We start from the raw sequence: 24994 nt of genomic DNA on the forward strand, positions 1-24994 counted from the left end.
CTTTCCAGATCTGAAGACTCCACACACCCAACATCACCACCACCACCCAGGCCCTGAAATCTTGATTAGTTTTACCATGTCTCTTCTCAGAAGATGAGATCCTGCTTTGTCCACTCCCCCCATGTCCCACCCCACCACATACACACACCTGCTCCACTACCTCTGGGTCCCGGCCTACACTTTGCCAGTCTCCTGGTACTGGGCCTTGAGCCATCGAACCATCCTCCTGGGTCTTTACTGGGTCTTGTCCATCACTCTTTCTCAGCACGGTTTCTTCCTCGGTATCCTGTAAGTTAACTGTATTAGTGCCCTTATCCTTTCAAGGTCAAAACTATATCTAAAGCCCTCCACCGCTGTTTCTGAATGTGGTGACTCACTCCTGAGCTCATACACCTTCGACTGCCGTTTTAAGTGCATTTCAGAACTTGCTGATGTGTAAAAGACATGACACTCACATCAGGATCCGGGCATGAAGAGAATCGATGATTAGTTCTTCCAATCCCACTGTTAACTTGTTTCATTAATGCAGCCCTCTTGAGGATCTTTATTATTTTTATCTATTTATTGCTTTTTGTGTTGAAATGTATTACAAGTGAGGGAAAAAAAGGCATAGTAAACCATCAGTGTAGCTCAATGAAATCCCACAAACTGAACTCACCCTTGGAGCCAACACCTGGATCAACAGCAAACCAAGCCTTTCAGCACTCCAGAAGCTTCCTCAGGCCCCACTCCGTCAAGGACAACAACTCTTCTGGTTTCTAAAAGCATCGGTTTGTTTTGCCTCCCTTTGATCTTTGTACCCTTGGACCAAGCAGTGTGCATTCTTCTGTGTCTGCCCTGTCTTCCTCAGCATCATGTTGATGAGGGCCCCCTGCTCTTGCCTTTAGCCCTGATGGGCTTTTGATACTAGAGTCACTCAATTTCTGTCAGAAGGAAGGGTTCATTGAGACTCAAAAACTCTTCGAAGGTTCATTCATAAGTTCCTCTCTTGTTTAGTATGAAAATAACCCATGGCTGAAAGAGTTAGTTGGGAAAGTAATGCATAAGACTGGCATTTTTGAAGGTCTTGGTTTTGCAAAGCTAGTTGGACAAGTCATTAAGCTTGAACTTTTCAATACAGAGATACAGTACTAAATGCATAAGGTTTTATGAAGAATCACAACTAGGTTCTGAAAATTCCACAAATGTAAGGGAATAGATTTCTTATCTGGGTCTTCCTTCCTCGGGTCTTTTTGTTTTGTCATGTCTTTAAATTGCTTATTGTTTTTCTCTTGATTTTTTTTCTCTTTCATATCTATTATCAATACTGTAGATCAACTCTTTCTTAGCCTAGGGATGGTTAAGTATAAGACTAGGCTACTCAGGTCCCAGATCTAGTTCCTCTTGGTGGCCTGCTAATAAATGTTCCCTCTTTCAAGTTAAAACAGCAACAAGAAAATATAAGCCTAAACTTATGACTAGAGATGAAGTATTGTTTTTAATGCCTATAATGATGTAACAATGGGAACCAATCACAGGATCTACATATAACTTCCTCCCTGGGGGATGAGGACAACAGAAAAGTGGGTGAAGGGAGACGTTGGACAGTGTAAGATATGACAAAATAATAATAATTTATAAATTATCGAAGGTTCATGAGGGGTGGGGGAGCAGAGAGAGAGGAGGAAAATGAGGAGCTGCTACCAAGGGCTCAAGAAGAAAGCACATGTTTTGAGAATGATGATGGCAATGAATGTACAAATGTGCTTGACACAATGGATGGATGTATGGATTGTGATGAGAATTGTACGAGCCCCAAATAAAATGATTTTTTTAAGGGAAAAAATGTAACAATGATTCTTCTGAATTATTTATATCAACAGTCATGGATTGATTTTCAGTATTTTTCAGCACATGATCACGTGCAAGAATGCGTTTCACAATTTACTTCTAGTTTCCTTAGCAATTTTTTCTCCCCCCGAACCCTCACGATTCTTTTTTTTCCCTAGTAAATCATCCTCTATTCCATGCAGCCATATTTCAAGACATGGCAGTATATAACAGTTTAAGGAAGGCAGAGCCCTCTAACTTTCATTCACAAAAGTTGAAAATGCAACTCCAATTTGTTTGGTTTTTGCCTCTGCCATATCTTCCCTCACTTGAAATGTGGTAACGATGAAAATTAATTCAGAGCACAGGGGGTGAATGTTCAGAGGCTTAACAAGGATTGCTTTAGTATGGTGAGGCAAATGAAGCACTTAGTACAGGCATGAAATTTAAGGGGACATGAAAAAATCAGTAAACAAGATAAATAATATTTCAATGTAATAGTTTTAAAAATAAACTAAGTGTCAAAAATCAATTAGGTAAGTTATATTTTACCGACTTAAAAAAAAAGGGTACTACACCAACTCTGAACAAGTATTTTCAAACTTGATCACGTAAGAAAAAAATCCTGCTTCTTTCATGATTCTTAAACAAGTGAGTGGAGTGCTTGCTTCATATGGAAAAATACTTGCCACCTCTGGAATTCCTTCTTGTGGAACAATACGTTTGCCCTTCAGAATAAAGCCCCAGGAAGGTACAACACAGTCGAATTACTTGAGATGGTTTATGTGTGCACAATCCTTGTAACTCACACGGGCACATGCAGAAAAGTGAATGGGACTCTCATGAGGGGATTTGTCAGTGTAGCCAGCCCATGGGGTTTAGAACGAGCCATTTCAGATGCAGGAACAGAGAATCTCCTGACCATCAAGAATGAGGAACCACTACTGAGGCAGAATGTGTATGAGTTGTTGAATGTAAAATTGTGAGCTGCCTCTTAAACTGTCACCTAATTGCCAATAAAAAAATAACTTGCAAAAATAAAGAGGAGACATAGTGAAGCATGTCCAGGGTCCCTGTATGCAGAAGCCGTGGAGGGAGGCAGCCGAAGCAACAGTACAGAGACCATGAGACAAAGCCATGAGCTTCCCAGCCCCCGAGACTAATAAAAGCGTCAGCCAGAGTGCCTCCTGGCAGACTAGGAGTGCAGAGTGAAGTGCCCTCCTGTCATTATTGGGATACTTGCCTAAGCAGAGTGCAGGACACGGGACCTTGTGGCTGAGAAGCTGAGGCCCAGAGAAAGACATCCCTGCTGGCCTAGCTGTAAGGACATACTACTGAGAAGATAGCTGTATCCTTAATGTTTCTGATCCTGAAATGTATGTAGCCTGTTAACTTCCCTCATACCCTGCCATAATCCTAAGTATGACCTGTGGGTTTTGTGTGGCTGCTGCAACCTTGAACGCAGCAGAGGAGTAGAGTGCTGTGAGAGAGACGTTGCCGTCAGAATCGGATAAAGGAGGCGGGAGGGTGGAGCCTCTGCCTCATCGGCAGCCTCCTGGGCGATCTGGAGTCGAATTCTCCTTCCCCGACCCAGCTCGCCCTCCTTTCCTCGATGGTCTTTAGGCTCTAGGCCTTTGCCCATGCCGTTTGACCATAACTCAGGTGTCAGTTTGTTGTTTCGTAGTGAATAATGGCTTATGTGTTGCCAGGAGGCTGGAAGCTGTGCTGCCAATATTTCAAATACAAGCAGGGACACCCACAGGTCACGGGTTTCAGACACCCACAGGGCAACTTCCAGACTAAGACACACTAATCAGAAGGAACACCTGGTTCTCACGGGAATCACACGACTTCCGAAAATTAGGCATTAAAAACCTTTCTGGATGGCAACGGAACATTGGCTGAGTAGTGCCGAGAAGGAGCAGTAGCTAGAGGACCACATGGTTGATGAAGCCGGAGTTGGGGTGGGGGGGCACCTTTCTGAGATGGGTTGGCACCGTAGCCTAACAGTGGACTCAGTCTTGCTGTTGACGGTGAGAATGACGCAGGGCTGAGCAATGCTGTGTTCCTTTGTGCATAAGGCCATCGTGAGTCAGAGTGCACTCAAGGGCCTCCAGCAACACAAATGAATATGAATGCGTAACTACTTTGAGGGAGGAGGGCATGAGTCAAAAAACAACAAAAAAACCCTCAGTTGCACACTGTGTTAGACTGGGTTGACTAGAGAAGCAAACTCATAGACACTCATCTGTGTATGAGAAAGAGTTTTATATAAAAGAGTAATTATATATTAAGATGCAACCCAGCCCAGGCCAGATCAAGTCCTTAAGTCCAATATTAGCCTATGTGTCTGATACTAGCCCATAAGTTCCTCTTTAGACCCACACAGCCATAAAATGACATTGAATGCAGTAAGATCACAGGCCAGTGGGTGGAAATTCTTGTGGATCCAGTGATGGTGGAAACATTGCAGCGCTTGCAGCGCTGGCGTGGGTCTCCACGTGGCTCCTCCAGCTCCAGGGCTCTGGCTCCATCAGTGTGTGTCCATGTGGCTTGTCAACAAGAATGTGTAGCAGAAAGTATGTGTCCCCCCCCCCAGTGAGGAAGACAAGAGTTCCCAGAATCCTCAGGAGAAGGCCATGCCCACACAGAGGCATTATTGGCTATGACCTGATTGACGGGCTAGACTCCACCCCTTCACAAGTTGACAGGAGAATATGTAACTGCCACACAGAGAGTAATAATGAGGTATGAGCTGTGGAGCCAGATGTTGGTTTGAGACCCACTAGAGCAGCAACTTTGAATGGAGGCACTATGATGACTAGAAGACACACAAGGAACATAATAACCAATAAATGTATTTCCTCTATTAGACATCACAAGCAGTAAAATTTAGTCCTCAAACCAAAATTCTACAGAAAAGGATCTAAAATATATATATATATACATACATACATACACACAAACCATCTGGCAAAACCAAGTAACCTGTTGGATTTCTATGAGTATGTGTTTCTCTAGCTTCGTGTGTGATTCCCGCGAGACCCCACATTTGATAAGAAAGATGACCAGACCCATCCAGTTCCACGAAAATATAAATAAATAAAAAACTGCTTTTACAAATGTTTATTTTCACAGTGTGCTGAGAAGAGTATGGTGGGGATGCCAAGTTCACTCATGGAAATTAAATTTAACTTTCAGAGACTTTGTCTTTGTCATCATTGCTCATCACAAAAATAGGTGTTCTGTGATCAAAGTGCTTATTAGCACAAATATTTCCTTGAGGATTTATACCATTGGGGAACTTTTAATAAAAGTGGGGGTTTTGATTATTTTTTAACTTTAGGTGTCATGTTTCAACTTTCTGAGATATCAGACTCTTGAAGGTCATGGCCTGCTTTGGGCATTTTGTGGGTGGTGGGGTGGTGTTAGGTGCCATCGAGTCAGTTCCGACCCATAGTGACCTTATGCACACAGATGGACACACTGCCCAGTCCTGCACCATCCTCACAACTGTCCCTGTGCCTGAGCCCATTGATGCAGCCACTGTGTCAGTCCAGCTCCTGAGGACCTTCCTCTCTGTTACTGCCCCTCCGCTTGGCAAGCATGATGTCCTTCTCCAGGGACCATTTCTCCTGTAAACATGTCCAAAATAGGTAAGACCAAGTCTCGTCATCGTGTCCCCAAGGAGCACTCTGGCCACGTTTCTTATGGTAGTGTCACATTGCTTGTGGGACAGCCACTGAAGTCCTGCTCTTTCTCACAGCATCTTCAAAACTCAAGCCATGCATTATCCCTTCCAGGACATCGTAGCCACTGATGTTTTCACAGGTTCTAAATGTCTTAACCCTTCTTCTGTTCTGTTGCACTTCTCTCTTCCATTAATGTGTGGAGGGGCTTCTAAAACTTCATTTGAAAATAGAAGGATGGGAGGGAGGCTTCAAGAGGGTGCCAAGAACCGGGAGTGGACATGCAGACCCCACCACGGCGCACCAAACCACAAGGACAGCGTGGCCATGGGGAAGGATGCATGAAAGAGAGAGCTACAGGGTTGGTCCCAACCACAGCCAAACTGAGCCCCTTCCCCCCCCCCCCACCCCGGGAAGTGGGTGTGTGGAGAGCAGAACTGAACCTACAGGTTGGGGAGAGGGGTCAGCATGCCACTCCCACACGGAGGCAGACCGGGAGGGAAGAAGAGGAAGAGAGAGCCGGACTGGACCCCACGCTGCCACACCCGGCCTGGAGGATGACCTCCCTGCGGGGAGCTAATGGGACACAGAGGACAGGACAACCGACAACAGCATGTGTCACACTGACCCCTTAATGGAGCCAACTGTGACAGAGGACATTTCTGGGGTCACATGGTGGGGAGGCAGTGCGGTCTGAACCCCCCAATACGGAGCGAATCAAGAAGGGAGCATACCAGATTAGCAGCTGGTGCAAAACAGCTATGAAGCCCCTGAGGAGCCCCCAAGGTGGGACTCCAGGCCGGGAGGGCAGCTCCTGGACAGTCTTGAAGGCCAGTGAACAGACCCGGGATTTTTGTATATTACTTCTCTTTGTTAAATTTTAATTTCTTCGTATTTATTGATTTAAAAAAAAATTAGTTTGGGCTTTGTCATAGTCGGTGTGCCTACCTGTATAGGATACGCCTGGGAGGCATGCCCCAGTAGAGAGCAGTGGGACCCATGGTCCCAGTGGGACCTGAGGGGTGAGGGCCGTGGGGGAAGGGGGCGATGAGCAGGTTGCCATGGACAGGGCAACTGGTGTTGGAGTGAATGGCAAGGAGATAGGTATCAAAGTCGGGGGGTGGTGTCAGAGCAATGGCAAACTAGCTAAGAGGAGGTACCAAGAGGCGGAAATAAGGGGAAAGTGACAATGGGGTAGGAGGAAGGTACAAGGAAACAGAGGAAGGACCTAGGAAGCAAAGAAATAGATAGAGGTATAAACATAGTGGTGTACAATTAAATACATTAATCCACAAAAATAGAGGTATTGACCCATGTACATATATATGACAATACACTGAGGTAGTGGCTGGACTTTGGGCCTCTGCTCATACCCTTCCTCAATACAAGAACACTTTGTTCAAACCAATCAGCAGTCTGCGATGTGCCCTCCTGACACAATCGCTGAAGACAAAATGGGGGCATAAGCAAACGTGGTGAAGAAGGCGGGTGGTGCCTGGCTATTAAAAGATATAGCGTCTGGGGTCTTAAAGGCTTGAAGTTACTGAAACCACCATTCAGCAGTGAAGCAACAAGTCCACATGGAAGAAGCACACCACCGGTGCGATCATGAGGAGTCATAGGGACTGGGTAATAGACATCAGCAGACACATAACAAACAAAAACATATTGGTGAGAACGAGGGGATTGGAGCAGAGACCCAAAGCCCATCTGTAGACAGTGGAGCAATCTCCCCACAGAGGGGCCACAGGCAAGGGATGAGTCACCAGGGTGCAGTAAAGCATCGATGAAACACACTATATTCCTCTGGTTCCTTGAGACTTCCTCACCCCCCACTACCATGACCCCAGCGCTGCTTCTCAATTTAGACTACACTGGAATATTTACACTGGTATAGATAAGAGATAGGAAGGTCACGACACACAGAATCCAGAAACAGAGGGGGAATAGTGATACCAGAAGGGTAGGGGAAGACAGGGACAAAGGAGAAACCGATCTCAACGATCGACACATAACCACACACCCCCTCTACAGGCGGGAAAACAACAGGAAACGTGGGGGAAGGGAGACAGTGGTCAGTGAGAGATGAAAATAATAACAATGTACAATTTATCAGGAGGTTATGAGAGGGGGAAAATAAAAAAAGAGAAGCTGATACCAAGGGGTCAATAGGAAGTAAATGTCTAGAAAAGAATGAAGGCAACATATGTACAAACATGCCAGATTCAATCGATGTATGGATTGTGATAAGAGCTGTACGAGCCCCCAATAAAATAACTAATAAAAAAGAAAATAGAATGATGGATGATAGAATTTTTCAGTGAACTTTTTAAAGTCCTCTCATATTGACTCCTAAAACAAATTGTCCTTTTAGATGATAATTATTTGACCATGTGGTGGAGTGAAATTTTATAATGTGACTTTTCTATCCACGTCCTGTAACTCCCATCAAGAGTGGGTGGGACTATGCAGATCAGTTATGTGTAACATTAGCAGAGGAGATTGGTCAGTTTTGTGACCACTCCCCTGGCTGTAAGCATGGCCTGTCGTGGCTGGAGAGAAAGTCCTCTAGACACAAAGGAAGCAGGGACACAGTGGCGCACATGTGATTGCTGTCTAAAGTGGGGGAGGCTGCGACCAGAGGCACTAGAGGCTGTGGCATGGAGACCGTGGAACATTGCCAAGGACCAGGCTAGATGCTGAAGCAAGGGCATGGCACAGCACAGGAGAGCAAGCCCGAGACTGAGACCAGGAGGCAAAGTAGCAAGCAGGCTTGCTGACCCAGGGAGGCAGAAGCTACGGGACCACATGGGTGAGATGCAAAGGATCTCAGAAAGACTTGGCTGCTGGCTGAGGAGAGGCATTGCACTGGACAAATGGCTTCATCCTTACTGTGGACTGACCTATACCTGTGCTAACCCGTTAGCTTCCCTAAAAAACCTTCTTAATTGTGATACTATCTGTGAGCTCTTGTGGCCATTGCAACCAATGCTCAAACCCAGCATAGAAGTAGGATGCCCTGGGAGAAACTGTTGGTTACTGAATGCGTAAAGAAAGATGGAGGATAGGCTCCTGTCTGACCTCTGCCCTGTGGCAATAGGGAAGCCAGAGGGGGTCACACATGCCCACCCCCATGCTGTGTACTGCAGCTGTCTCTCCGTTTTTCTTGTTTAATGTGGTCCCTAGGGACTGCAAATGAGTAACACACTTGACCACTAGCCCAAAAGATGGTGGTTCAAGTCTACCCAGAGGTGTCTAAGAAAAAAGTCTGGTTTTGTACTTCTGAAAAAAATCAGTCATTGAAAACCCCATGGATCACAGATCCACTCTAACGTATGTGGGGTCGCCAGGAGTCAGAATTGACTCAATGGCTGGGTTTTGGGGTGTTATTTTTGTATATGGTCATCCTTTTATTTTCCTGAGGCGTCCTTGTGGCATAGTGTTACACACTGGTCTGCTAACAGAAAGGTCAGCAGTTCTACACCCGCGGCCTCTCCACATAAGAACGATGAGGCTCTCTATCCCTATGACAATTTACAGTCTCAGAAAACCCAGAGGCAGTTCTAGTCTGTCCTGTGGAGGCCCTAAGGAGTTGGAATTGACTCAGCGGCAGTGAATTTGAGGTCCAAATATTTTTTCTTGTTTAAAATAAGAACATTAGCCATTTCCTAAACTTTAGTTTTAGTTCAGTAATCTCCTAATGGGAAATAGGTGGTGTTGTGAAGTACACACCATCATTATTTTCAATGTGCATGGGATCCTATGTTCGCTACTGTGAAACAGAAACCATTGAGACGAAGATCCTGTTTAAATTCCCGGTCTTTAACTGCACTGTTGATGGATGCTGAGCGATGAATGTACTGTAATACCCACTTTAGGAATCTTGCCTCGTTTCCTGCGGATGCTTTTTGTATGTGTTCTTCCCCCTTGTCTTTCCATTTCTTTCTTCCCCTCCTCCTTCCTTTCTTGACCCCTCGTGTTCTCTGTCCACGGATTTTCATTCTTCTTCATTTCTAAGGGCAGATCATTATGCATGATGTCTTCTATCACTTAATAAATTTGGAGGTTGAGGAGTAGCCCAAAGCAGACCGTTTATTTCCCTTCGGGATGGGATAGTCACGCAGTGAAGAGTGCCGTCTGAACTGTGACAGCGTATCCTAACAATACCTGATGCAGGTATGTGCTAGATCTGGCACACGAGCTTCGCACGATGTTCTGTGGAGTAGGCGCCACACTGTGCCTTTTTACAGATGGGACACACGCTCAGAGAACTGAATAACTTGCCCAGCACCATGCACGTTTTAAGTACAGGGCTAAGAGTAAGACCCCGAGTTCACCAGGTTTCAGATCCAACGCCTTTAAGACAACTACTTGTCTGTTAGTTTGTCACTCTGAGGGGAATTGCATGCTACTGTGATGGCATCACATGCTACTGTGATGGCCACCAGTATGTCGCTACCAGCGGGGTCACGCATGGTGGACAGGCTTTGTTGGAACTTCAGGCGAAGGCAGGCTGGGAGAAGAGCCCAGGCACGCGCTTCTAAAAGCAGTGGCAGGTGAAGACTGGATGAGATTGACCTACTGCCAGAAGACGGTCCCTGCGGGTCAGAAAGCCCGCACTCGAAGACTGGGAAGAGCTCCCTCATTAGAGACCGTAATGATATGAATGGAGCAGAGTTTTCAGGACCTTCATTTGCTGATGTGGCATTACACCTCGACATAAAGCAAAAATCCTCACGACTGGACCCATACACAACATCATGACAAATGCAAAAGTTTGACCTCGTCACATATCTTATTCTACTTGGGTCTGCAATCAATGCCTAGGAAGCAGCAGTGAAAAAATCCCACATTGTGTTGTATTGGTAAATTTGCTACACAGACCCATCTGAAGCGTGAGAGAAGGAGGAGATCACTTTGAGGCCCAAGGTACACCTGACCCAAGGTCATGTATTTTAATTGTCTGGTATTTATGTGACAGCTGGACATTGAACCAGGAAGACTTTAGAAGAATCTACAAGGGGTCCCCTCCAAAATGGATTTTTTTTTTTTTGCCAAAGCTACGTATTTAATTTCTTTTACAAAACAACCTTATCACTTTCAAAGGCTTTCTCGACTCCCTTAAAGAGGGATAGTCTCAGAAGCCCACAGAGGCAGTTCTAGCCAGTCCCATGGATCGCTATGAGTTTGGAACGGACCCAATGGCAGTGAGTTTGACGTTAGTGTGGAATGAGACTGAGACAAGCATATATATTCCTGAGAGATCCTGTCTGCAGCCATTCTCTGATTGCAGAGGCGTTTTCAAACCAGCCTTGTTTGGAAGAAACCCATCCCGGACGGATGGGAACCCTCGTCGCGGTACTGTTTCCCTTTTCTTCATCTGCACCCACCCACACACCCAGGCAAAAATAAAGTCTATAGGACGTTGCAAAACCGATGTCCAGGGAGGTGTTATGTAACTCTCACCCCACGTCCTCCAAGGTTGTCGTTTGATAGGGCTGTAGTACAATATCAAAACAGGAAATTGGCACTGGTGTAATTCACAGAGCGCGTTCTAATTTTGGACGGCTGAACCCTGGAGATGCACTGAAGGAGGAAGACCTAGCGATGTCTTCCCCTGGCGATGACCACCTGCAGAACCTGTGGGGCGGTTCTACTCCGTGAGGAGGCGGCATCAGTGTCACTGCGCACTGCAATGGCGATCTGATGTGACCCGCGTACACATACACTCGTCTGCGGGGGGTGTATAGGTTAGTGCAGTTTTATCACGTGCAACTTCTGTTGCGGCACTACACACACCTGGGATCCCTAATTTCTGTTGGCACAAGACTACCCTGCGCCATGCCTTTATACAGCCACATTTCCCCTTTCTCCCTCATCCCTCACCCCTGGCAACCGCTGTAATGGGCTCTTGTCATTTTGCTGTTTCAAGAATGCTCTGTTCAAGGCATGGTACAATAAGTCACCTTTGAGATTTCCCTCCTTTTTTCCCTTTATTCTGTAAATTCCTTTGAGGTCCATCCAAGTGGATTGTATCAATCGTTTGATCTTTTTATTGCCCATCAATGGACATTTTGGTTGCCTCCAGGTTTGGAATGGCCAATAAAGCCACTGTAAACATGTGTGTACAAGTTTCTGCAGGAACATGGGTTTTCATTTCTCAGGAATCAATGCCCAGTAGTATAATTGCTGGGTCAGATGGAAAGTATAACTTCAGTTTTAGAAGAAACTGCCCAACTTTTTCCAGAACAACTGTCACATTTTATATTGCCACACAATGCATGAGTAATAGTGTCTTAGTCTGGGTGCTTTAGAGAAACAAATCCACAGAACCTCATTTATAGGAGAGTTTTATATAACGGTTAAGTGCGAATCAAGAGAACATCCCAACCCAGTGCTGCCCAAGCCCACAAATCCAACATTAACCCATATGTACAGCTCCTATCCACAAAATCCTCCTCCGTCTCACAAAACACACACTATGATGCCGACTGCAGGAGGAAAGCCCAGTCAGTGAATGTGTAAGTATCTCAGCACTGGCAGGGGTCTCCACATGGCTGCTCCAGCACCCAGGGCTGCACTGGGGTAGGTCCATGTGGCTTCTCCTTGGAGATGTCTTCCAGGAAGTCAGCCTTGCAAGCTGAAGCCGGGAACTGCTAAGGCAGCTGCGCCCTGGCACAATAAACTAACTCAGATAGTTTCTTGACATTCCTGGCCAGCATTTGCTGTTGTCACTAAAATATAGCCATTCTGATCAATATGTAGTGATATCTCATTAGGGAAGTAACAGGTTACAGTTCAGGCTCAGGAATAACCAGGGTAGTTTTACCGTCAGGGCATCCTCTTCTCAGATGTGCCCCTGTCTCACTAGTAAGCTTTGCCCCAAAGTGATCAGCTCTAATTCTATGTGAGTTGGCAAATTGATCTCCTTCAACTAAGTCCTAGGAGATAATACACTGTGATAGCAAGCCTCTTGCTCAAAAGATACACTTCATTCCTGCCTCTCCCTTCTTGATAGCAGTGAGATCACCCTTTCTGCTTCTGAGATGGCTCATTTTAAACCTAGCAGCACAGCAAAACTCACTAACCCTATGTTGGGACACCTTACAGCTCATTTGCATGTTCCTAACGTACAGGTATGTAGTGTACCTTATTTACATTACTAACAAAACTATGTACTCCCCTGGGTAAGCCACGAACACTTCACATTTACGTAGACCTATCTAATCATTTGGTGGGACGTATAAAATGTATGGCTAGAAAAACCATATCAAATAATTTACCACACTGTTCAGACCACACAAAATCTTTAGAAATTATTTATCCATTTTAATCTTTTAATAACATGTCATCAATATAGGTGAAAATATCCCTGTGATATATTTTTTAGATTATAAGAATACTAACAAAATTGCCTTGTGAACGCTACCTTCCTTGAATTACAACATTGTGATTACAATGTTATTAGTAATGAATAGAGGCCTCTATTTTTTCCCTTTTGCTTTCATAGGAGCCCTGGTGGCATAGTGGTTACAAGTTAGGCTGTAATCTGAAATATCAATAGTTCAAAACCACGAACTTCTCCTCAGGAGAAAACGGAGCTTTCTACTCTCATAAAAAGTTAGTCTCAGAAACTCACAAGGGCAGTTCTACACTGTCCTGTAGGAATCGACTCAATGACAATGTTTGTTTTTCTCCTTTAATTATGACTTCATTCTCAAAATGATATTGCTAGAAGTTCACAAGTATTAATTACTACAATATTGTAGCTAACCTGTGTCTCTTACATACAACCTGTCCAAAACATGTGAGTCGAAGCCTGTGTTACCCACCTCTAGTTGATGGCGCAATCTGGCTGTACTTCTTCCAAAACAGATTGGTTTGGGGCAGGTTCAAAAAGAACATTAGCGTAGAGTTTTAGCCTTGTAGGCATATTGATTCCGGTTTCCCCAGCGATCTACAAGCTATCTGAGTAGAGTTTAGCCCTTTAGGTATACTGATTGAAGTTTCGCCCACTAGCTGAAGACTATGTGGAAGTATGCACTGAAACCTCTTACAAGCTGACCTGGCATATCAGTGAGGAAGCACTTACCATTCATTTCCACGGGGAAAATGTTTTCCCCGCATTTTCAGACCCAAAAATAACCTACCAAGTGACACAAACCCCTAATACAGTGTTCATAGACACAGTTCAAAGTTACGGAAGCTGGGTGCCAACATGCCGAGTATAGTTCCCAGGGAAGGAGCGTGGCGAAGCCACTCGTGCTACTCTGTGTACATTCTACCTCTGCAATAGGTCTCTGAAAAACAAACACTGAATTCTAGTTAGGCTTGTTGGTTTCTGTCTAAAGCAAAAATCCTCCTCAGATTTCTTTTAGGTACTGGCATAGGTCTTTCGTAATAGTAGTGACGTAAATCAAACTTAAAAAGCAGAGAATATCTGTCTCGTGTAAGCAAGGCTTATGAAAATATCTTTGTTGTTATAGATAAAATCAGGGGTATCTTTATAAAAACCAACAAACCTCCACAGAAACACTACACAAACATTTTATGAACAGTCATTTTGGTATTACCCTCTGACAGTGTTACCAGGTATGGTCTGTTGCCCCTTATCCCCAGCGACACCGAGTCTGCTTCTTAAAAGTCAAATTTGATACTGACTCATCTCATCGGACAGAGTAGAGCTGCCCCTGTGGGTTTCTAAGGCTGTAAGTCATTATGGGAGAAGACAGCCTCATCTTTCTGCTGCTGAGCGCCTGGTGGGTTCGAACTGCTAACCTTGTGATTAGCAGTGCAATGCCTAGCCCATTAGGCAACCCAGGGATCCTTATCTGCTTCTTAGGGGTATTCTTTGAGAATTTGGTCAACCTCTTTGTGCTTTGCTTTCCTCGCTGCTAAAATGGGGATGATGTTAATACCTTTTCTATAGTTATTATAAGTGTTAGACGACACGGTGGTTAGCTTAATAAGTACTGTATCTGTGCTGGCCAGCAGCCATCTTTTGCTGTTTCTGAATTGAGGGAGTGCCTCTTCACTAGCTTAGCTGCCTTTTTTCTAAACTGGAGAGTTCTGGTACCTCAAACTGGGCCTCCCATTCTGGATGGTCAGTTGGCACCTTTCCAATCAACGGCCAGCCTTCCTCAAGGCCCAGCCCCCCAGAACCCAAACAGTAGCTTGGCAGGCCGCAGGGTGGCACAAGACCAGAGCGGCTGCGGCACGGTTTCGCTGCCATCAGAGAACGCCCACTGCTACGGGTCTAGGGTTGGCTGGGCACTGCACGCACAGATCCCTCTCTTCCAGATTTTGAGTTGGCTCTTTTAACAACGGCGACCCATCCCGACCAAGCCCATCTGTTAGTGTTTCACACACCCTCTATGCATGGGCCCATTCAATCATTTAACGGGAGGTATAGAGAAATGGGTAAAGAAGTCATATTAAGAAATGTTGCTTAAAAAAAAGAAAGAGAAAGGAAGAAATGAGGTACCTGGGTGGTGCAGATGGTTTGCACTAAATTACTAACTAATATAAGGTGCCAAGGAAGAAAGACCTGGTGCCCTGTTTCTGTAAAGACTGCCTTTCAGAAGACTCTGTAGCAACTCTATTCTTAACACATGGATCACTGTAAGCTGGAATCAACACCACACGATTTGGTTTTATTTCTCTTTCTCTTTTTTTCCTTCCTGTCAGATGGGTAATGTGCCAATGTCATAACAAGCTTTATGGGAGACATATGTCTCACAAACCCGTGAAAACCCAGTCATCATGCTCATGAGCCAGAAAAGGAGCGTATTTCTTTTTTCTTAATGGTAAATGATGTTGAATATATTTTGGTGTGCTCATGTGCCATCTGAACATCCTCTTCAATGAAATGTCTTTTTATGTCTTTTGCCCATTGTCTTACTGGATTGTTTGTTTTATAATGATGAGTTCTGAGAGTTCCTTTTATATACTATACTCAAATTCCTTGTTGGATATGCTTGCCCAATTACTGACACAAATATTACTTGTGGAAAAGCCTATCCCTCACTGAATGCTTTTGTACCTCTGTCACAATACTGTGGGGCATATTTCTGAGTCCATGTTTGAGGTTTCTATTCAGTCTCATTTATCCATGTGCCTTTCTCCATGTCTTGACAACTGTAACTGGGTTGAAAGATGAACCCGTCTCCTTTATTCTTCTTTCTCAAAGTCGTAGCTATTCCAGTACTTTCGCCTTCTCGTATAAATTTTCAAATAAGCTTGTTTATTTAAAAATATTTCTGGGGCTTTGATGAGAATTTTATTAAAGCTATATGATAAATTAGGGGAAAATTGACATCTTTACAATATTAGGTTTTCCAAACTTGGAACATGGTACGTTTCTCCACTTACTTAGGTCTTTTTGAGTTTTCTTATCAGCACTTATTTAGTTTTAAATCATTTTATTGGGGGCTCATACAACTCTTATCACAATCCATATATACATCCATTGTGTCAGCACTTTTGTACATTTATTTCCCTCATCATTTTCAAAGCATTTTCTTTCTACTTGAGCCCTTGGTATCAGCTCCTCATTTGTCCCCTCCCTCCCCATTCCCCATTCCCCCATGGACCTTGATAATTTATAATTATTATTTTGTCATATCTTATACCATCTGACATCACCCTTCACCCACTTCTCCACTGTCCATCCCCCAGGAAGGCGGTTATATGTAGATCCTTGTAATCTGTTCCTTCTTTCTCCCGCACCTTCCCTCCACCCTCCTGGTATCGCTACTCTCACTACTGGTCCTGAGGGGTTCATCTGTCCTTTATTCCCTGTGTTTCCAGTTCCTATCTGTACCAGTGTACACCCTCCGGTACAGCCGGATTTGTAAGGTAGAATAGGGGTCATGGTAGTGGTGGGGAGGAAACATTCAAGAACTAGAGGAAATTTGTATGTTTCATCATTGCTACACTGCACCCTGAGTGGCTCGTCTCCTCCCTGTGGCCCTTCTGAAAGGGGATGTCCAATTTCCAATAGATAGGCCCTGGGTGCCCACTACACACTCCCCCACCATTCACAATGCAGTAATTTTTTTGGTCATTGATGTCTGATACCTGATCCCTTCGACACCTTGTGATCTCACAGGCTGGTGTGCTACTTCCACGTGGGCTTTGTTGTTTCTTGGTTAGATGGCCCCTTGTTTATCTTCCAGCCTGTAGGACCCCAGACTCTATATCTTTTGATAGCTGGGCACCATCAGCTTTCTTCACCACATTAGCATTTAATTTTTTTAGTGTATAGGTCCTGTAAATGTTCTCTTACAAAAATATATCCAACTGTTTACTATCTTCGAGCAAGTATAAATGATAATGCATATTTAATTTTTACCAATTTGTTAGAATATGGAAACTGAATTGATTTTTGCATGTGGATCTTATATCCTGTGACCTTTACCAGTTCCCATATTAGTTCTAGGAGCTTGTATTTTTATTGTTGTTTGCTTTGTTTATATTTTTGGGGATTTTCTATATGGATAATTGTGCCACCTGCTATTAGGGAGAGTTTTATTTCTTTCTTCTTATTGTTGATCTGTATGCCTTTTCTTTTTCCTGCATTATTTTTTTTTAAATAACATTTTGATTGATACTTTTAAACATAGGTAAAAATGGACAAACTAGAACAATGTACCCATGTGCCTTGTATGGAGGAACATCAATGTGTTTCCATCTCTGCTCCACCTGACTCTTGCTCTCCTATATGCCCTTTGAGCAATGCCTAGAAAACATCATTTTAACTGTAAATATTTCAATATATATCTCTAAAGATTAAAAACTCTTAAAACTTTAGGATTGTTATTTTAAGCTGACATTGATTTCTTTCTGTTTTGAAATTTTTATTGTGCCTTAGGTGAGAGTTTACATAGAAAATTCATTTTCCATTCAATCATTCAAACTGTTAAGTGATACTGCTTGTAATTCGCCTGCCCGCATTGTGTCAGCTCTCTTCCCTTTTCCACACTGGGCCCTGTTGCCTTTTTACTGGTGTGCTTGCCACGTCCTGCTCTCTAATCTTTGGTTTTAGACAAATGTTGTCCTTGTGGCCTTTATGTAGTTGGTTGCTGTAAGGAGCACATTCTTTCCGGGTGACTCACATGGTTTATGTGTATCTGTTCTAAGCGTATCTGTTGATTGGGACGGTGACAGAGGGGTGGACACAGTGGCTGCAGCGATGGGCTCAGGCAGAGGAGCCTTGTGGGGATGGCGCCCAGGTGGGCACGCCTTCCTTCTGTGGGGCACAGGGTCGCTATGGATGCCAAACTCCTTGACGCCACAGAAATAACAGAGATTGGCTGCAAGTGGTTACTGGAAGTGTCTTCAGTTGCTTGTCGTGCAGCATAGTCCTGAGCGTTCCTTTAGCCTCCTTCAGATCAGGAAGTCTATATTAATCCTTATTATTTAAAATATATATTTTTCATGCTTTATTTATAGAAAAGTCCTTCCCCCGCCCTCAAACCTTTTATTAATTTCCTACTGAAGAGGCCCAAAGCCCTTGGATTCTCAACAATTCCTGGTTTCATGCTGTTCTTATTAGGCGCCATGGAGTCAGTTCCGACTCATGAAACGCGGGCTGGTCCTGCACCATCCGCACAATTGTGCTTACGTGTAAGTCCATTGTTGCAGCCCTTGTGTCTGTCCATCTTTCTCCCCGCCCCTCTCCTTGACGGAGCTGATCTCCTTCCCCAGGGACTGGTCTCGCTAACGTGTCTGAAGCACATGAGAAGTCTTGCCATCCCGGCCTCTAAGGAGCATTCTGGATGCACCTGGTTTCATAAAAGGGAAAGTAAAGAAAACTCTGCTTCCGGCATCATGACTGTAATTAGCTCACTTTATCTGGGACTGTGACCGGTGTACAAAAGGCCATTGGTCATGCACTTTCTGTTCGCTCTTCCTTTTTGGTTCAGCATCAAGAACTTGGGTCGTTTCCAATCATGGCTCTGAAGTTCAGGGTCAGGTCTGGGATCACACAAGCCCAAAGGCATGCAGGGAATCGAACTGGAACGGAGTTCTTGTCCGTTCTGGACCACCTGTCAGAAGGCAGGGCTCACCTTAACATGGCATAGATCAGAGCAAGCAGTTTGTAAGGAGGAAGAGCTAGATGTCTCCCCATCCCCCACCTCACCAAAAAAAAAAAAAAAAGATCATGTTTCTAGTCTGATCGATCGAAGTGTAAGGTAAGTCTTGACTGAGGAAGAGGCTGCAAGCCTCGTAGATGCTTCCAGCTGAGGCAGAGCTCAGCGTGTTCTGCTGGCACGGAAACAGAGCCCAGAGTAAACCAACCTAGGGCCTAAGAGGAAGTGGTTGGGCGTGGAAAGGAAACACTCAGTGGGAAATAAGGGCTGAGGCAGACACTGCGTGAGGGATTGGCTCTGCTGGCTGGCCGAGGTCGAAGAACGGCCTTTTGGATCTCATCTGTTAGATGCAAAATTTCCCTGAGGGATCTTTGTCCAATTAGAAGGAAGCTTCAGATCACTCTGCCTTCTTTTGAGTGCTCCCCTCTCTCTTCTCAAATATTATGGGCCGGTTGGTTGGTTGGTTTCCCTCTGAATCATTTTATAGCCTTTTGGCTAACAGAGTCTAATGACACAAATTTGCTTTCAAGGGTAATACATCTTTTTCCCTCCTCCTTCCGAATTTGTCTAAGAGAAATGATTTATGCCACGATTTCTCTGTGTTGCCAAAGTAATCATATGACCCAGAGGAGAAGGAGGAGGAAACACTGGAGTGGGTGGGGGAGAGGGACGCTGGTCTGTCTGTCTGTGACTTTGTTTAGTGCCATGTGAGACAGACTGCCTCCGTTTATCAAACAGGAATCCCACATGTACACACGCTATTTGCCAGGAACTAGGAAAACTAAAAACAAATTCCTCTCAGCAGCCCCAAATCTGCCCTTTATTTCATGCAGAAATGGAAGATTAAAGAAGTTCATCAGACCAATGTCCCCAAACGAGTGAGGAAAATGAGATTTAATCTCTCATGTCGCATGTTTTCACGTTTAGTGGAGAATTAACTCATCAGTTTTGGCTTTTCTCTTAATACCATCTTCCCAGCCCTTCCACTCCTGTGCCTGAGGTAATCTGGGTCAGGGCCACTGATGGACACTAACTTAATCCATGGGAGACTGATTCATGAGCCACCAGAATTCCTTTACACAAAGGGGAGGATGTGCCTTTCCACGAAGCAGAGTATCTGCTGACTGGGGTCCCCTCATCGGAGCGCTTTGAGAGAATTAAAGCAAAAAGGAGAGAACTGGACAACGCAGACTGCAGAGCTTCAAGACTCAAACACTCTGCAGAACAGCAATGGCTAGAATATCTGTGCTTGCCAAAGAAGAATCTTCTGTGGCCAGCGCAAGAGAAACACTTTCAACATTTTCTCTCTGAACAAAGCTGTCATTTTCTGGACCATAGTCAGTTCAAGGAAGTTGGCTCTTATTTACATTATATTTGGAAATTTCAACTTCCCAGAATTATTACATCTTTTAAATCACTGAGGAGCCCTGGTGGCCTAGTGGTTACCAGCTGGGCCGCTAAACGGGAAGATCAGCGGTTCAAAGCCACGAGCTCTTCTGAGGGAGAGAGACCAGGCTTTCTGCTCCAGTACAAAGTTACCATATCAGCAACTCACAGGGGCCCTTCTGTCCTGACCTACAAGGTCGCTGTGAGTCAGAATCTACTGGATGACAGTGAGTTTGGTTTTTTAGTTTTAAATCACTGACCCATGAGTAATTTCCACTGTTATCATAGTTTCATTATCATGATATATCATATTCATTAGATAGAGCCCATTAGAATTTACAAACCGTTATTTAGGGTGAGCTGCTTCTCCAATCTCATAAATTCATCACATACTGATTTTTTTCACATATTGATTATTGATGGGATGTTTGGCTCTAAATTCTGAAGCTGTGACCATCTTGGAGTTTGAAACACGTTTTTCTTCATTGAGGTGAAGTTCACCTCGTTGAGGTAAAGATGCGGAAGAATCTCTTCCACATGAAAAGTTTCATAAGGCTCAAAACATGTTACAGAAGTGCTGGTTTAGTGATAGAATTCTTGCTTTCCATGTGAGAGATCTGGTTTTAATTCCCACTTGACCTGGTTGGTGTGTTGCTAGGGTATTAAACAAGTGTCATTTCTTTGGAGCTTCCAGCTGAAGACAAGCCAGGAAGAAAGGCCTGGCAATCTCCTATTGAAAATCAACCTGTGATAACCCCATGAATCTGCACAGTTTGCTCCTATTGTGCATTATTTGCCATGAGTCAGAGATTAACTCAGCCTGGCCAACAATAGCAGTTCATTCACATTGTAACATCTTAATGGGTAGACCATGCCTACACATGTTATATACTTTCCTGCCTATAGGACATCATTCACAAACTCGGAGTGGTCAAGTGGATAGAAAGAATACCGCTTTAATTTTTTTGTCCAAACCGTTTTATTAGGAGCTAAACCAGACACCATCCCATCCTGTGGTTTATTCATATCAAACAGTGCTGTCTAGTCACTGCCACATCAGGTTCAGAACATTGTCTTCCTTCTTGAACTCCATATCAGCCTCCCTTTCCCACCACCCTTCACCTCCCCTGTCACTCTTCCCAGGAACCCGTATTCTGGTTATTGTCTCTATAGAGTCACTTATCCCGGACTTCATAGACAGCCATAGAAAATCCGTAACAGAGGATCTAGAAGGCTACCAGCAATGACAGGACACAAGAGATAAACTCCAACGCAATAAAAAATGAAACAGAAACATTAAAAACCAGATCAGGTGCAAAATGTAGCAAGAGGGAAATCGCATGACAAGGTTTTAACCAGTCAAATCAGATTTATCATTTTTATCTTCTGTAGCTATTTCTCTAATATTCTGTCTGAAAACCCAGTGATTCCATCCCTCAAGTATAGTTAGAGGGAAATAACCAGAGGCTTAGTACCTGTGTGGATTCTGCAAATATATTTTGGGCTTCCCCTGTCATCCATAGCCTTCTGTGCACAAGGACTTAAACTCTGATACTACTCCCTTCTTTGGATTTGACTTATATAATGTACAATCCTAGGATCACAGATGTTGGTGTACTTAGTTGATCTCTCACTTAGATACCTGCTTCTTTGAAAACAAGCCTTTAAGACCCTGACACTATTCTTTCCAAAAGCTTGCCACCATTTATTTTCCTTACCACACCTTGCTCTAGCACCCATGTCTTCTAAGAACACCTCTTTAGACCTTCATCTGTCCCAGCCACAGAGAAAGATACTGGATGAGGAATTTTCAGGGAGCAATTAACATTTGGTTCTTTCCACAGACCCTAGTAGATTTTCTGTTCTCTAGCTCTAAAAGCAATAGATCCACGGGACCCCGTTTCTCTGCGCATCAATAAATTTTGTCAAGGAGCCAGCTACACCAACAGAGAGCCCTAGAAGGAAGGCTTGCTCAAAGGCTAAAGAGGCTCACCATTAAGCAATGGGATTTAGTGAAGTGACACGAGCCAGGAGGACTCTGATGTCTCTTCTTAAACTGGTCGCTTTTAACCTTGTGCTGACTCATAGCAACACAGTAGGACTGGGCAGAATTGCCCTGTGGGCTTCTGAGACTGGAACTTGACGAGAGTAGAAAGTCTTCTTACTCCCTTGGAGGAACTGGTGGTTTGCCGACCTGGCGGATCACATCCCAATGTGTAACCACTATGCTACCAGGACTCCCATCAACTCGATGGCACCCACGTTGTGAGTTGATAGGGAGCCTGAGATGAAGTAGTGTATTTCAATGTTTTGAAAATGGAAAGTGCCAGTTGTTACTTCACACCAAAGCAGTGGCGGCCACTGAAAAGGAAGGTGTTGAAAGCAATTGGTGCATAAACTGTTTCCAGCATGAAATAAGAGTTGAAGCTTCTGTGTACCATGTGTCAAGCACTGTTGTCAATGTCTTACATGCATTTACTTGTTTAGTCCTCACAGTACCTTAATAAGGGTTGTCCCAATTTTATAGATAAGAAGCACCGGGGTCCAAAAACATTAAGCAGCCTGCATAGCATGATACATCTTCTAATAAGAGATAACTGAAAAAATCACTGCCATCAAGGCGATTACAACTCAGAGACCATAAAGACAGGGTAGAAGTTCTTCTGTGGGCTTCTGAGACTACAGCTCTTTATGGGAATCGAAAACTTGTTTTACTCCCACAAAGCAGCTGGTGGTGGTTTCAAACTGCTGACCTTTTGGTTAGCAGCCGGACACTTAACCCACGAATCCACCAGGGTTACTAGTAAGGGACAAAGCTGGATTCAAATCCAGGCAGTCTGGCCTTGGGGCCCAGACTTGTTACTACAATTGCTAATAACCAAGCTAGTAGTAATTTTCATAGCTGAATGGATAACATATGTCCTTCATAACCTGAGTGAAAGATTTTTCATGCACGCCTCAAAAGACTGGAATTGTGATGAATAAAGACAGAAAAAGTGTAAGATGTGGATTTAATTCCCTTCCAATCTTAGTCTTCATATTTTGCATAATCAGTTTGTTTCCTGGATGTGCCATCTGGTGAGGTGTAAGTGTCTCATTACCATTTAGGTTGGAAAAGGTATTTGCAGTGGAGAAGGCATCGGTCTAGCAAAATTTCCATCGTGCGATCTCCTGCTCAGTTTCATTTATTTCCAAAGCCATATTTTCCAACTGCTAATACTTCTTCATTTCTAACTTTAGCATTCTAATCACCAGTGATTATCTCTACATCTTGATTGCATGTTTTATCAATTTCAGACTGAAGAGACAGGTAGAATGCTTCAGTGTCCTCACTTTAGGGGCATTAGAGGTTTCTGCGTACAGTTCAATAATAGTTGTATTAACTGAACTTTGTTTTAGGCGCATGGATATTGTGCTATCACATATAGCATTGGCCTTCAAGATAGCTATTGAAATGTTCTTTTTGACAATGAATGTGACGTCATTCCTCTTAAATTGTTCATACCTAGGGTAGTGAATCTTATGACTGTCTGCTTAAAGATGGCCACTGCCAGTCCACTTCAGCTCGCACATGCCTAGCACTTTGACCTTTATGCTTCCCATTTCATTCTTGACAATTTCCAATTTTCCTAGATTCAGATTCATACTTTGTAAATCCCATGTTCCTATTATTAATGGGTGCTTGTAGCTGGTTCCTCTTATTTTGAGTCCTACCCATGAGCAAATGAAGGTCTCAGTAGCTTCGTTCCATCTCCATCATTCTAGTCAGCTCTTCTCCAAGGATGGAGCTCATCCCCGGTCCTATTCGGAGTGCCTGCCCACCTGAGGGCTCATTTGTCAGCACTCCCAGACCATGGTCCATAAGGTCTGCATAAAGTTGTTATTGGATCCCCCCTCAGAAGTGGACTGCCTATTCCCATTTCCTATTCAGTGAAGAGCTTTGAAACTCCACTGAAGTCTGTTCGCCACGGTGACCCTGCTGGCATTTGATTTACAGTTGGCATAGCTTCCAGTCTGACAGCAGCTTGCAAGCCGCCACAGTACCATAAATAAAGTGACAGACAAGTGGGAGAAAGAACTAGATGGAACCAGGAAAAGCGACGATTGGATCACCACCATATCAAAAATTGATTCAGGCAAGAATTATTAATGGGTGCTACAAATGGTTGGGTGAAATGATAAGAAACAGGAATTCACATAGTCTGAAAGTATGACCCCACAAGTCAGTAAACATGTAGTAGAATATCCTGACAGACAATGCTTTAATCGAGTGATGAAAGCTGGCATGACTTGTAATGGGATGAGTTCCTATTCTGTGTCTCCTGAGATGAGACCCTAAGGGACCTAACAACACTTCGGAAGTATGTTTGGCAAAAATGCTTAACTTAGATCTAATTAAGGCTGTATCAGAGATAACCAGACTGAGAGGCATTCTTAAAATTAGTTGTCCTCCCAGGGGTGTGAGGGGTGATACTGGGAGGGTAGAGGGTGAGTGGGTTGGAAAGGGGGAACCAATTACAAGGATCTACATGTGACGGACAACAGAAAAGGGGGTGAAGGGAGGGCAAGATATGACAAAATAATAATTTATAAATTATCAAGGGCTCATGAGGGAGAGGGGAGCAGGGAGGGAGGAGAAAAAAGAGAACTTGATACAAAGGGCTTAAGTGGAGAGCAAATGCTTTGAAAATGATTAGGGCAAAGAATGTACAGATGTGCTTTATACAATTGATGTATGTATATATATGGATTGTGATAAGAGTTATATGAGTCCCTAACAAAACGTTAAAAAAAATTAGTTGTCCTCTACTCTTCAAAAATACCAAGCTCATGAAAGACTAAAAGGGGCTGGGTAACTGTTTCGGGCCACAGAACATTAAAATGACATAATTGAATGTAAAGTATAATTCTGAATTGGAAAATAATTTGTCCACCTTGCTAGGGTAACTGATGAAATCTAGCCATCTGTAGATTATAGAATTGTTTCACTGTTACTTCCTTGATTTTTATCACTGT

The 24994-nt window shown here is 43.9% G+C and overlaps 1 non-coding gene across 1 annotated transcript; it reads right to left on the bottom strand.

The window, feature by feature from the left end:
• Nucleotides 1-15179: 15179 nt before the first annotated feature.
• Nucleotides 15180-15283, bottom strand: LOC142444245 (small nucleolar RNA U13). Its single transcript, XR_012783891.1, has one exon. It is a non-coding gene; the product is annotated as a small nucleolar RNA U13 (small nucleolar RNA).
• Nucleotides 15284-24994: the final 9711 nt, after the last annotated feature.

This window comes from Tenrec ecaudatus, chromosome 3 (genome assembly GCF_050624435.1).
Source record: "Tenrec ecaudatus isolate mTenEca1 chromosome 3, mTenEca1.hap1, whole genome shotgun sequence".
In the NCBI taxonomy this organism is placed as follows: domain Eukaryota; kingdom Metazoa; phylum Chordata; class Mammalia; order Afrosoricida; family Tenrecidae; genus Tenrec; species Tenrec ecaudatus.